Source organism: Bactrocera oleae, chromosome 6 (genome assembly GCF_042242935.1).
Source record: "Bactrocera oleae isolate idBacOlea1 chromosome 6, idBacOlea1, whole genome shotgun sequence".
Taxonomy (NCBI): Eukaryota; Metazoa; Arthropoda; class Insecta; order Diptera; family Tephritidae; genus Bactrocera; species Bactrocera oleae.
This window is the reverse complement of record NC_091540.1, coordinates 61,419,657-61,434,761: the sequence shown is the minus strand read 5'-3', so window position 1 is coordinate 61,434,761 and position 15,105 is coordinate 61,419,657. Positions and strand designations below refer to the sequence as shown.

Genomic DNA, 15,105 nt, shown 5'->3' with positions numbered 1-15,105 from the left:
ATTACACCTCGATAGATGTCGCTGTAACACAATTTCAGACAAATTCGTATTTTTGTTTCGCTATATCTCATTCTTGTTACAAATAAAAAGTGTAAAAGAACTACACTTAAATAAATCTGCTAGATGCCAGCTTATAATACATAAATTGTTTTTCTAATAGTACCTAGATGGAAGATAGCGTCTCTAAACTTCAGCTTATCATAACTTTGAAGAATTTAAAACGGTTTTATTTATCTGTATGTCTAGAGAAAATATTCATTATTTTCGAATGTGATGCCGAGCAACCTAATCAATAACGTAGGCGGCTAATTTAGAAGACCCTCAAAGTAAGCCTAAAACCTTTGGGGTAAATTTCGAGTACGAGATCTCAGATTATTTGGTTTCATAATGATTATTTTCTGTGTTGAACTAATCATAAGGAAATCAAACACAAATACAAAACTAACAAATGTAAAGTCAATTTATAATTAAATTTCCACAATGCCTGCTAAAAAAGTTAATAATATTAACATTTTCAAAAATAATATTTTCAAAAGCATTTTGGTCATTATCAGCCCATTGTAGCAACGGTGGTAAGGCCACCAAAAACAAAGCGCTTCGTGATAGCAGAAGCGACGGCCTAATTGCCACAAACAAATACACACAACAAATGATGGCACTAACGAATGAGCCAGGTGGAAAAGCAGCGAAAAGGAGGATGGAAAATGAAAACAATCGGAAATTATGTGCTACGCTTTCATAACTTGCTATCACAACAAAAATTACGGGAAAAAGCAGAAGAAATGCACAAATTAAATAATAAACTCAAGAGCAAAACGAAATGAACAAAAATAAGCAGAAAACCGAATAGGGAAAAGTTATTACAAACACAACAAACAAATGACTGTGACAATGAAAATGCCGAAAAATGGCAAAGCTTGCAGAGATGCAAAGCAAGAATGATGAAGAGTAACGCCACTTGCGGTAATTTAATGAGAGCGAGTGCAAACTAGAGAAAATGAGTGACGCAGAGAGTGAGCGTAGCGCGCGTGTATACAGTTATATGTGCGAGCGGAAGGAAACGCCGAGCCGTTTTCCACGCACTGAAAACTTGAGCATACGCGCGAAGGTTAGCGCGAGAGCAATTCATACAATAAAATTCTGCTTATACATTCGTCATTAGTTCGTCTATTGGATTCGGCGCTGCGCTGCCAATGTCTGCTTGGAAAACTTGTGACGACCGTGCGCTGCCAAATGTTTAGTGGAGTAACGGCCACAGCTGCAAACGGACGTCGGTAGAGCTCAGCTGCGTACGAAAGTATTGGGGTGCTCCCACAATCAAGGGAAGGCAAGCAAAAAATATTGTAAAAAATATATATGTAAAAAATTATAGATTCTAATTTTTTGTGTGGCGAAAAGTAAATAAGTAGGAAAAAGAAGTGGTGTTGCCTTGAAAAATGAAAATTGGCTAAAAAGCGCAATGCAAATAAAAATTGAAAAAGAAGCATTTTAGCTCGTTGAAATTTAAAGAAAAGTGCGTGTGTGTGTATTGTAAAGTGGGAAAAAATCTCAAATATATGTATATACAAAGGGCAGTGAAAATATTTTCGTAAAATTATAGATATACATATATACTACTATGTGAGAATACTTATACATATTGCAAGGAGTGCAGCAAAGTAATTAAAATAATAACGATTTCAAGTAAAAGTTATAGAAACGTTTTTGGCCGAAGATATTGCGTGCAAGTGTCTATGCTGAAAAGGTAAAAATAAGTCAACAACTAATATAATGGCAAGCAAAGTGTAAAGGCCCACTTAACGATTGGCAGTGGCAAAGAAAAAAAAAACTGCTGTCTGACAAAAGAAAAGGGCGACATTAGCAAATGTAATATATTAGCTTGTGTGCAAATGAGTGTGTGTGCGTGTGAAAGTGTAACACATTTTTTATTTTTCATTCATTTGACAGACAGTTTCCTATACGTTGTTAACTGAACGGGTTTTGTCTAGGCATGATTATGGTATAGTTAGTAAATCACTAAACCCGTGTTATATATACAAACTTACAGATATATCTTTGATGTATAAGAATAGCTGGGTGTGTTTATGTGAAGAATTTACATTTAAAAAAATTTGTTTGGGTAAAAATTAACATTTTTGCTACGATTGCTGAATTATAAAAAATATTTTCTTCATAAAATTCTACATATTTGTCTTTCCAGCTTTTTGGAAAACGCATTCTTTTTCAATTTTAAAGTTTCTAATTAGAAAATGTCCTACAGTAAAATAACTATTGAAAACTACATAACAATTACAATTTAACACGAATCCATTAAACTCCAAAAAAAAATATCAATTTAATGCTCCAAACATATGCAATGCTGAAGAATTCTATACAAAATCAAAAACTTGATGTATGTACATATGTATGTATGTATGCCTCTCAGTCGTGTTGGAAAATAAAGCGAATGCTTGAAAAGCGAACGCGCGATCAATCAATAAAAGCAAATTAATAATTTCCAACCCTTCGAGACAAAACCAAAAAAAAAACAAAAACGCTAAGAAAACCACAACAACAATAGAATTTGACAAATACTACACGCAATGGAAAATGCAAAAGAAATGCCAGACTCTAACGAAAGAGTAGACAAAAAAGGAGCAGAATATATCTAATAAAATTTGCCGAATACGAGTATTTGGTAAAAGAAGAAACACAAAAATAAAAAGAAACACCTGAATGAATAGCTGCTCCTTTGGGAGCGCAATGCACATAAATAAATAAAATTTTGTAAAGCAAATGGCGAGAATAAGCAAAGTTGTAATAGAAAACGAATACAAACTAAGTGCAATATGTAGATATATTTTTAAGAGCGCTTTGGAAGACAACCTTTTGTTTTGCTGTTGGTATAATGAATGCTTACAAATATACATTTATGGGCACATGTGTATATATTGTTCTTACTTACTTCAAAAAAAAAAACTTTCCTGCATACTTCAAAATAATTGCAAAAAGTATAGCAAATTATTTTTTAACAAGATAATACAGACATTGAAATACGCATACAAACGTATAAATAACATTAAACGTATATTTTCATGTAACTCATACGCTACATCATACCTCAACCATAGTATGAGTTACTCATACGCCCCTAACAACATTGGTCTACATTGGAGTTTTCAGAAATTCCTTGAAAAAAAGATTTTTTTTTGTAAATTCCACCAACAGTATTCATATCTTTAATCAGAAAATATTTTTTTACTTAACATTCAGAGTTGTTAGCTTTCAATTTCTTAACAAAGAAGTAAAACAATAAATTGTGAGAAAAAAAGGAATATATCGAAATTCAAATATTTACTATTTTTGGTGCGATTATTCATTAAAATATATGTAATTAAATTAAATCATTGTTTGTAGATTTTGCAATGGCCGTAAAGGTTAAATTATATACTCGTACGTGTCTACTTTCTTCGATTGCCGTAAAGTTCGTTGCTAGGAAGACTGCACAAATTAAATTTAAAACCAGAAAAAAACCAAATATATTAAATATTTTGTTAAATTGGTTAAGCTGATAAATTAAGTAAAAAAATCTACCGAAATTTTAGTTTTTTTTCAATCAAATAAGTTTTATGATTTTTAAAAACTTCTACTATCTGCCAGCATAACACAATTTTTGCTTATTCTCCCATTTTATTTTAATAAGGAACTTCTCAAAAAATGAAAGTCCATTATTCGGCCCAAGAGAACTGTTCTAAATTTAAACTTTCTTCGACTTCAAAATATTTGTTATTATCTAAAAGTATAGAGTGTGTGCAAATTTTAGAAATGAAATATTTAATGATATCTTCTAATAGTGTAACTACTATCGTACTATTCATAAAATTATAGTCAACGTCCCCGTTAACTAAATTTTTCACTCATGTAGGTTTGAAGAATACACTCTCCTTATGAAAACATTAACATTACTCCAAACAGTGGCTGAATGGACTGAGCTAACAAAAAATCCAGCGATGACTAAAAGCTAGATCAATGTGATAGAAATTGTATATTTATATTTTTTTAATAAAATAAGAAGTCAACTTGAAAAAAGCATATATTCGATATCAATTATGATTCCTGTTGGGAAATTTTCCATACTTAACCTTTGTACAATGTAGATTTTCATTTTCATTTGAATTTAAAGTTTGACTTGAGCCTTTAGTTCTTCCATCATTATCACAAATAATGTGGACATTAATGCAAGTCTTTGTACAAAAATGGGATTCAAAAATGTACCGAACACATACTATAGTGATTTCAGTAATTGTGGTTGCTCATGAATAGATCTTCTTAGCAATTTATGTTTTCGAGACGTTTTGAAATTTTAAATCGGCTCAGCAACGACTATTGGATTGTATATGATTTTACTCGATTCACACAGCTACATATTCGGTATAAAACTGGCTTTTTTCTATTTAAATTATTTCTACTTATCCAAATATATTTTTATATACACATATACATATATATATACAAATACATATACCTACATTTGAGAATATTAACCGAAAAGTTAAAGTTGTAAAATAGTTTCAGAGATTTTCCGGTGCATACCTCATTTTCAAATCGAATGATGTTCTTAGCTCATTTTCCTCCAAACGCTGTTTTCAGAATCGGTGAGAAAAATGCCTCCGAAAGTGCTGGGCCGATCGACTTCAAACATCCATACGACCATGTTATAATCGAAGGAAAAATATATTAGTAATAATTTTGACTTTTTAAGCAACTCTGTAAAATATTTTAAATAAAGCGATTTTTTTTGGAAAGCCGCCATTTTATAAAAACCAAAATTTTTACTAGTTCTTCGATCATCACCTGTATTGCTTTGGTTGGAGTTTAGTTTAAACAGAAAAATCTTCCTTACCATCTGAGTGCTTTTGTTTAGATGTTCTCCTGCTATAGGCAGTGCAATCCAAAATTTTTCAAAATGAATTTAATGCCATAAATGTATATTTTTAAATAAAATGCCTATTCGTAAAAATTAAAAAAAAAATACTTGTTTTTTCTGACTTTCAAGTGTACGAGTATATAGCTTCTTAAGGCATGTATGTTCTTAAAAGAGACTATTTCCAATTCTATCGAACTTTATTATTCTGTTTTATAAGTCATTATAAAGATCGTTGGACTTTTCATTAAACTTTGATTTATATAGTTCGAAGATATTTGTGCTTTTAACTCATATAAAACAAAACATTGCTGCATAAAATAATTCTTTATAAAATATGATAATTGAAAATTTTCAAGTCCTCCGCGCACCAAATTTCTAATTTTCTGAGCGTTAGGTAGTATTTCATGGCTTTTATGAGCCATTTCAAAGTAAGCAATAATATATTTTCAGCGGTTTTAACATTCGATAGCCTTCTGCTGCAGCAAAAATTATTTTCAAACGTACTCCCCTTACGTGTTGAAAATATCAGCCCCAGGTATTCATATCATCATAGTTTTCAATTTCTAATATTTAATTACTGTCTAAGAAATATTGGTTGAGATCTTTATTCCAGTATCTTATGTATGGTCTCCTCTCTCTTATGGAGTGCCTCGCTCAAAAAAATGTTAACATATAAATAAAACTTTTTTACGAAATATTTATATCATATATATATTTTAGAGCAAGTATATACATATCTCATAAATTTCAAATTTTTTCTTTATTTCCCACAACCAAAGTACAGCCGCGAGCCTGAGTCACCTTCCAAGGAACCTTTCAGTTTCAATTTTCAGCCACTAATTAGATACGCACACACACGACATCTAGTATATATTTACATCATCATTTAATAATTTATTTGATAAATTAAGATACGCCTAAGCATATGCGCTCATCTTTCAATGCACCTCTTCTCCATTGCCCCACTATGTCTTGTCTAAGGTCAGCATACGCTTGCACCCTCATGAATTTCCAAATATTACAAGTAGTAGTGGCGATGGCGAGTGCGTAGGAGGGGTTCAAGAGCTACTCATTTGTTTAATGGCATTTTGAACTTGATAATGAGACTTGTCATTGTAGAGGCATTATGCTGGATGGGCAGCATAATTGTGTTTACGTTGTAGGCATTGCTTTTATTTTTCAAATACATATCTAAATATATATGTGTGTATGTGCGTGCCGATATTTTACGACTTCTAAACATGATGCCATGGTTGTGATGCCATCACTTTTTCTAATTCGAAATTTTTGGCAACAGAACAAAATAACAACACACAGCGAGATTAAGTTCAAATATTTACATATATTAGGGTGGGTACAAAATTTCTTAGGAAATAACCTTTGATTTAACAAATTGATTAATAAAACAAGTTTATACTCGACTTAATTAATTAATTTTTTTTTTTAATAAAATTTTTTGATAACAATAAAATTATAATATTTCAAATTTTTAAAATCGATTATATTTAAATATTAAAAAATATAATATTAAAAAAAAAATCCACAAATTTAAAAATAATACCGAAATCTCAATTAAAAAAATTCAAGTATTTTAAATTTTTTATTTAGAATATTTAAAATTTTAATAAAATTAAAAAATATTAAACTTCAAATTCAGGGTTGCAAATAATGCCTTAACAAATTACTTAAATTATTTTTTTAATTTTTTTTATTTTGTAATCCTAAAAATCTTAATTAAGAATAGTTTTAAATTTTTAATTACGAATATCGGTTTGGAAAAAAAAAATTATATCCCGAATACCGAAATGAAAAAATCTTTTAACCTCAAAAATCGGATAAAAACTTAATTTTTAATTCCTAGTCATATAACTATATTTTAATTTTACCTTTGTTATCCCTTTTCATACCAGCTTTTATTTTGAAAATTATTATTTTTTTCATACTTCAATTTCTCAAAATTTTCAAACTCTAATATCAATAAATGTACAGTTTATCACAATTTTGGGATTAAACATTGAAAATCCAATTTTTTATACTAAATTTTTTAAAATATAATATACGGACACAAAAATTCCTTATCAACCCACCCTCACATTCACCCACAACTCTCTCCGTGTTCACAATGTTCGCGACGCGTCAGCGGCAATTCCAATAAATTTTGATTTTCCTTCGTTTCACTCGTTAATGGCTTTTCCTCTATTTTCCCATTCGACAAGCACACGCACCCACACACAGTAGCGCAACACAGCACACACTCGTGTATGCGCTCGTTTGTCGTCCGGCTGTTTGTTCAGCCGACCTATTAATAAAGTAAACTTGAGCTTCTTTGTGTGCATAAATATTTTTGTACGGAAAATTGCAGAAAATGTCAAATTTTATTGCAACAAACAATTTGACTTTTGTATTTATGTATTTACATTATTTACGTACGTATGTAAGTAGGAAGTTTATACATAGCTTGTTGTTAGGCCGCTCAGTCATTCCGCCGATCGTGGGTGACTTTGTTTATGCGAGAGGCGTTGTGTCTGTGACCAAATGACTCTCGCTATACTTTCCGTTATAAAATAGCCTTGATATGTAAAAATTTTATTTTAATCCGACAAAGTGAGGCAGAGGCTGTGTCGTAAAAATGGTATTATCTTCTACTAATGGTTAGTTATGGTTTTTATTTTTTGTTTTTCTGTTTTTAGAAGAACAATAGTGTTGAGCATTCTAATTTTAGTAAAAAGTAAAAGGCGGTCTTATATATTATGTACATGTTTTTTTTTTTTGGTGTTTAATACGCAAGTAGAAATATTAGTCATCTACAGCTTTTATATATTTATCTTTTTCATTGCTTGAAAAAGCGCGTTTTTTCTTACTTTTTTTTAAGAAGGCATTTTGTTAAATAAATAAATAAAAATAATGTACATATACAGAATTTAATATACTTTAATAATTGGCGATTCATTTTTTAAAATTTCAAGTTCTACAAAAGCAGCTTCAAAACAAAGTCTCCTGGGCTGAGCAGGATTTTTCTGCTTCAAATTATCTCCAGTTTTTAAAACCCATAAAAAAGTAATATGTCTCTAGCTAAATACTTAAAGGACTAGTCAAAATTTAGAATTTTAACAAAAAGGCAGCTTCTCAAAAAAATTTTTTTTTTTTTCAAATTTACTTTAGACTGGCAGAAAAATTGATTTATTGCAATTTAAAAGTGAATATAACTCTTTAACGGCTAACAGATTGAACTTCGGACTAAATATACGAAATGATTTAAACATTATGAACAAGCTGTATGAGATCTGTTGGAAATGTTTAATGACATTTTATTTTTATCAAAACCTTTTCCATATTAATACATATTATTGCTGTTTCTTTAAAATAATATATTTTTTGACGACCATCTTCCACTACTGTAAATTTTTTCTTCTTTCTATATTTTATTGCTTTTTTGTAAAACCAGAAAAAACAGTTCTAATTCTTAAGCAGAGAACATAGAATTTGGGCATTAAGACTTACCTATAAACAATAGTTTTAAAGACAAAGGCCCTTATTAAAAAGATATTTATGCTTGACTTTTGATCCACATTTATTGCTTATGTAGGTCTGTTCTTTGGCCCTCGACTCTACCTAGATGAATATTTTAAATTACTGTTAACAAGACAAATAGCTCTTGTATGTCGAAACGTTGTAGGTTTTGAGTTGCCAGATTGCAACACTAGGGTTGCCAAATCCCAAAATATATAAACCTACCTAATACAACCAACGTATTACAGATATTTCAAGTAATTTCTAAAAAATATTCTCTCAAGAGTATTACTCGACTACTCTAAAATAAACTACGAAAAAGTGATTTTCAAATAAGCTAAACTTCTTATAAATTGATTTTACTTAACAACAGCACATTTGTTGGGCCAATTGGCTACCGGAGTGCGACTAACAAAATACTTTATTGTTAGTGTAAAATCAAAAAGGGCTTGCGATATTATATATACGAGTATTATTAATTTCTTAGACAGTAACGTGGTCCATAAGAGGCAATACTAACACTTTTAAATATATTTGCATTATGAGAAATATTATAAACAAATTTTATTGACTATTAACATTTTTAAGCAGGTTAGATTCTTTACTATTCAAAAATTCTCCTATTCCTGCCAAACATGTCATGTCGCGAACTGACTTGATTGAAATTGCCATTTTGCTTCGTCGAAATAATTAAAACAATTTGTTCATTTAATTGAAGTACAAAAACAGTTAAATTTTCGTGCTCAAAACTTTTCCACGCCGACAAAAAACCGAAACGCAAGCAAAATATGCAGTTAATGAATGTTAAATGCTTTAAAAGAGAATGCGAACTATTCGTGCGCAGTGTAACGCGCTCAAAGGAAGCAGCTCAACAGCAAAAGTGGCTGGAAAAACGCTAAGTTGTTTGTGAAAAAAAAGCATAAAGTAGTAAAATTCAGTTGCGACGTGCGTGCAACTTGAAAAAAAACAACAACAAATTAAATTGCAAAAGACATGCCCGGTTGAGGTGTACACATAACCAAACACCGAGGAGTTCTTTTAAGTTGGCACGAGCAGCTGTGCGAAATCGCTGGAAAACGACGAAATTTTTACGCTTAAAAGAGAGAGCGCATGTAAAGGTACGAAGAGCGTTTAAAGAGTAACGTTATATACTACTACTTTCTCTACGTGGTAAGTCTTCAGTTTGTTGAAGGTATGTAGTTATCCTGATTGAGGAATTTTATCAGTCATTTGCGCTGCATAATATAACGGTATGTTTATTAATTTATGCGCTCTCTGTTGTTGCGCTCGCGCTCACCAGCTCTACTGCGCTGGTAACTAGCTTGTGCGCTCGGTCATTGCCTCGTTTGTGCTCGGTTGGAGCTTTGCTTGGAAGCTATGTTTTTGGCTGAAAGAATGGTCAGTTCGCAGGAACACGTCAGTGCGTCGGATATTGTTTGTCAGTGAAGTTTGACAGCACGGTGGCTAAGTAAAACGTTGTCTCTGCTACAAAAAATATACACATATAATTGAAAATATATAGTACTTACATACTTGTATGTGAAATTTGTTGCTGTGCTAAGGGGCAAGTGAAAAGTGATATTTAATAGCAAGTGAAAACTTCAAAGCATCAAAATTTATATTTTCAAATACTCTGCGGCGAAACTGCTTAACAGTTAGACATCCAAATGTAAAATCCTTCAAACTAACCTCAACCTATAAAACTCGTTTGTGTCTTGTTAGTTTTTGTTGTTGCTGGTTTGTCTTGCAGCACAAAGCTCTGCTGCGCAGTTGAGCTGTTCACACGAACTCCGCGTGGGGGAGTACGTACAATTTACTTTCCAGAATTTACGACAGGACTCACTGGTGTGTTTGTATGTATATTATAAATATGTATATGTATATGTATATGCATATGTGAGTGCACAGACATTTATATAAATATTTTGAATGAATCTGGAATTGTTGCTGCTGACCTTCTTCTCAGTTCCTGCTCACTAGCACCTTTCTTTCTTACATTGCGATACAGTCTGTTTTGTGTTAACGAAGAAACTTGAGTTTTCACTACATTACAGACAAAAAATACACAATTTTCACACAGCCACACGCATGCACCTAATCGCCTATATCACGTTTTCTTTGGAAGCAGCGCTATCCAAACTTAGGCGTGTTCTAAATAGGGTGCCCTCACAGACTCACGACTTGTCTGCGCTGAAGTATTTGACAAGACTAGGGCAATACATTCACACACACACGAAAACACATTTCCAAACTCACACACACACATACTCATATACTCACACAGACATCGATTAATATTATTTCTTATTGTAACGAGAAAAATAAAACGAAATCGTGTATGGTAAGAGCTCAAAATTTACATAATGCAAATGTCTAGTTGAATGACAGCGTTAAGTTGGGCAGGAGGTCGCCGCAAACGTGTGGTTGCGTTTTCTGTTTACAATATCTTGTATTTTGAATATTCACCTACATACATATGTACATGTGGCTACTTTCATTGTCAAGTTTAAGAAGTATTCGTAGCGGTGTGTGTGTGTGTTCTAAAGTGAGAGACGGCGATTCGATGTTTTGTTATAAAAATAATTGATTGCAAAACGTTGTTTGGAAAATGAGAAACTGAAATAGAAACGCTAAACAAAATAATTATTAACGGCGTCGTGCCACCTGTGAATGAATATATATTTCTTCATAACGAGAATTTTGTATTGTTTTTACTATAAAAACAAGGTGGCGAGAGAAACGCTTTAAAGAAGATTGTGGCGAGAGATAGCAAGAAGTTAGTGAGATTTTTAAAAAAGTGTGGTATAATATAAAAATTTTGAAAATATTGAAAAATAAATTCTTATTTGAAATTACTTAAATTACCTAATATTGAATGCTCTTCAAAAAAGGTCGAACACGATTTTTGCGTAAAGCTAACAATTTAAAAGATATTAACGGTTAAATTTTAGCATTTAACTCAATGAAAAAAAAATAATAATTTTACATTGCAAAACTCATAATTTCGTAGAAAATTTACTAAATGATAGATGCATGATCCGATTTGAATAATTTCTTTGGAGATTGTAGCATTGCCGTTATCTTGTTGCTTCGAACCAAAATTCGTGTCAAATTTCGTGCAGATATCTTGTCAAATAACAAAGGTTTTCATAAAAGCACAATATTTCGATCGATCAGTTTACAAGGCAGCTATAAACGATGCTGGTCCAATATCAACAATTCTAACAAGTGAGCAGCTTTTTGTGGAGAAAAGAATGTGCAAAACTGAGGCACTAACTCACATGCATACATTATAGAGTCTCCAACGTCCTCTTCTGGGTGTGACAAACTTAGTGGCAAACTTAATATTATATATCCTGTTTAGGGTCAAAAAGTCTTTCAAGCTGACATGATAAAACAAATATACTTTTCTAACTTCAATCAACCACTTTTCTGCTCTTTAAGTTTTAACTCTGCTCTCTTGTGCGAAAATGTGCAAGTGAAGGTAACAACAAAGTTGGACAACTCATCAAGAACAGAACAACCGCTTGCATTCCTTACTACAATAGATTTGCCACTCTGCTAAATTTATACCAATTGTTTGTTCGATTCGCCACACTCAAAGTTCTGTTTAAAGGCATATAATATATTGGGTTGGCAACTATGTAATTGCGGATTTCACTCATAGATGACTTCAGTTAAATTTTTAAGTTTGCTGGCGTAGTCCAAATGTAAAACACATTTTGTTGTTTGATAGTTGGCAATTCAGCTGTTTCTAGTACAAAATCAGTAGAAAAAGGTTTTTGATCGGTTGCGTAGTTTTCGTTTGGCGTTCGTTGAAAAATGGTAGATCAAAAGGAACATTTTCGTCATATTTTGCTTTTTTTATTTTCGCAAAGGGAAAAAGCATCGCAAGCTCACAAAAAGTTAGGTGCTGTTTATGGCGACGAAGCCATAAAAGAACCGCAGTGTCAAAATTGGTTTGCCAAATTTCGTTCTGGTAATTTTTCACTCAAATATGAAATCGTCCAGTTGAAGTTGATGATGACCAAAAAAGCAATAATCGATTCGGATCGTCACAGTACAACACGTGAGATTGCAGAGAAGCCTCAGGTATCACATGCATGCATTGAAAACCACTTAAAACAACTTAGCTATGTTCAAAAACTCGATACATGGGCTCCTCAGGAACTGAAAGAAACTCATTTAACGCAACGCATTAACAGCTGCGATTTGTTAAAGAAACGTAATGAAAATTATCCATTTCTAAAACGAAAGATAACTGGCGATGAAAAATGGGTTGTTTACAACAATATCGAGCGGAAAAGATCGTGGAGCGGGCCAGGTGAACCAGCTCAAACAACATTAAAAGCTGGTGTTCGTCAAAAGAAGGTTTTGTTATCAGTTTGGTGGAATTATAAAGAAATTGTCTAGTTTGAACTCTTACCACCCAACCGAACGATCAATTCTGTTGTCTACATTGAACAACTAACGAAATTAAACAATGCAGTTGAAGAAAAGCGGCTCGAATTAATAAATCGAAAAGGTGTTGTATTCCATCATGACAATGCAAGGCCACACACATCTTTGGTCACTCGGCAAAAATTATTGGAGCTTGGTTGGGAAGTTTTGCCACATCCATCATATAGTTTTGACCTTACACCATCGGATTACTTTTTGTTTCCATCTTTACAAAACTCCTTGAATGGCAAAAATTTCAATAATGGTCATGATGTTGAATCGTACCTGCTTCAGTTTTTTGCTAATAAAAACCATAAGTTTTATGAACGTGGGATTATGATGCTGCAAAAGGTCAAGTGAAAGATGGCAAAAGGTCATTGATCAAAATGGACAATACATTACAGAATACAGTTATTTAGTTCCATGAAAAAATAGGGTCTAAAAATAATATTAGGTATACTAAATATTATCATAGACGGGAAGTGCATCTGAAATAATTGTAACTCATCGCAAATAAAGTATAAAAAGTGAGATGTATGAGCGTTACTGCTTACAAGCATTCAAATTTGTGTAGACATCCTAATGGCGTAAAGTAGAAACAGAAAATTCTTTAAGAAAAGTAAAAAGAAAGCAAATGTGGAGACGTTAAAAGCTCTCTAAAGGACAAGGTGTTATATGGTAGCTCTTATACTATTAATCAAAATTAAACCCCACCTGAAGAAGTTCAGCTTTGAGTCATGATTCTAGTACAAATTCTAGTCCTCATCTCCTGTCATACGCTTGTTAAAGGGCGCGACACAAATACTTTATCACGGAATTAATGGCAGGCAACGGGTTTTAAGAAATACACACTACATTTGTTCATATTAAATATCGACAGCTTCGTTAGCCATTACAATTTAAATTAGGGTCAAAGTAGGGCAAATCAACCATTCCGGATTTGGTATAGAGTTAATGCTGTAATATTCCACTTATAAGTATATGTGTACTTATATATTATTCTCTTTTAATATTCGTTCTTTGTAAATTGTCTTCAAAATTTGAAGCACTCATTCCGTACTCAATATATTTACTTTCTTTTGTGCAACCACTGTCACAGTGGAAATTTCTAATTTATATGCAAAACCGCTTGCCAAGTTTATTTCTGGAAATTATTATCTTACGAATTCTTCTTATATCCTTTTGCCTTTAGCTCTGCCCTATTGACTTTTATATACAATAGTATTTGTATAGCGTGTTGTACTATGTAAATTTGATCCTTTATCACCTTCATAGCGAACCGTTGAAAGTACATATTTCAGGCACAAATACACACATACACTTCATGTCCATCTCCTTCATTCGGTGGTTGTTGTGGCTGGCAATTGTGGCAATAATTATTATAATTTGCTTTCGTTTTTTACTTTTGTTTTACACATTTCCTCCTTTTGTTGGGATTAAAACTTTGCAAGTGTGATTAAATTTCACGCGTTTGCTGCATTTTTAATCGCATTAATTTATGCATATTTATGCTTTACTATTTTTTTGTTTCGTTACAGCAATAGCGAAATAAATGTGCCGGAAATGTGGCTATGCAAATTCGAATAAGTGCGTTTTAATGCAGAAATTTTTACATAATTGAAATGGCTGGCGTTCAGCTAATTTGCTGATTTAAATGAAAAAAGAAGAAGTGAAGTAAAGTCTTAAAAAGTGTTAAGGATTAGTAAAGAAAAAATATATATACAAAAAATATATGCACATATATAAATAAATATATTCACAAATATCCAGCTTTTTCAACTACGCTATTAACCTGCTAATTCGCAACAAAAAAAAAAAAGAAGAAAATTAAATTGAAGCTTTTCGTGACGAAATACTCATTAAACAAGCTGCTTACATGTATAATTGAGAGGCGGAAGGTGAGTTTAATAATTAATTAATTAAGGTTTAATTATTTTATAATATTTTTAACTACAATTTTAATTAATTAATAATTCAAACTATTTTTAATACAAATATCAATGTTTAACAGATTTCATAAATATTTTCAATGTAACAAATTTAATTTTAAATTTTAGCTGGATAAGGATTAATATTTTCCTTAAATATATTTAATATTTTAAAGTAAAATGTCCTATTATTTTATCGCCGAAATCGTAGCCCTAGGCCGAATAAAATCGGGGCCAATTACAGTAACGTAGAACCGGCTGTTGTGTCAATTGAACAATTTTACTTGGACAGTTGTGAACCCTAATCCTTTGTGATGCCCA

The 15,105-nt window shown here is 31.8% G+C and overlaps 1 protein-coding gene across 7 annotated transcripts in view; it reads left to right on the top strand.

Moving 5' to 3' along the window:
• The first annotated feature begins 1,221 nt into the window (after positions 1-1,221).
• The window catches only part of Shab (Shaker cognate b), a 183,897-nt gene continuing 170,013 nt past the window's right edge, over positions 1,222-15,105 (top strand). For 5 of the 7 annotated variants that reach the window (XM_070112147.1, XM_070112145.1, XM_070112144.1 and 2 more), the window contains exons 1-2: positions 1,224-1,744; positions 14,395-14,754. The gene's annotated coding sequence lies outside the window, so the exon portion shown is untranslated. Of the gene's footprint in view, positions 1,745-1,766; positions 1,867-14,394; positions 14,755-15,105 lie in introns of those variants that run through there. The other 2 variants (XM_070112146.1, XM_070112143.1) reach the window with 2 other exon arrangements.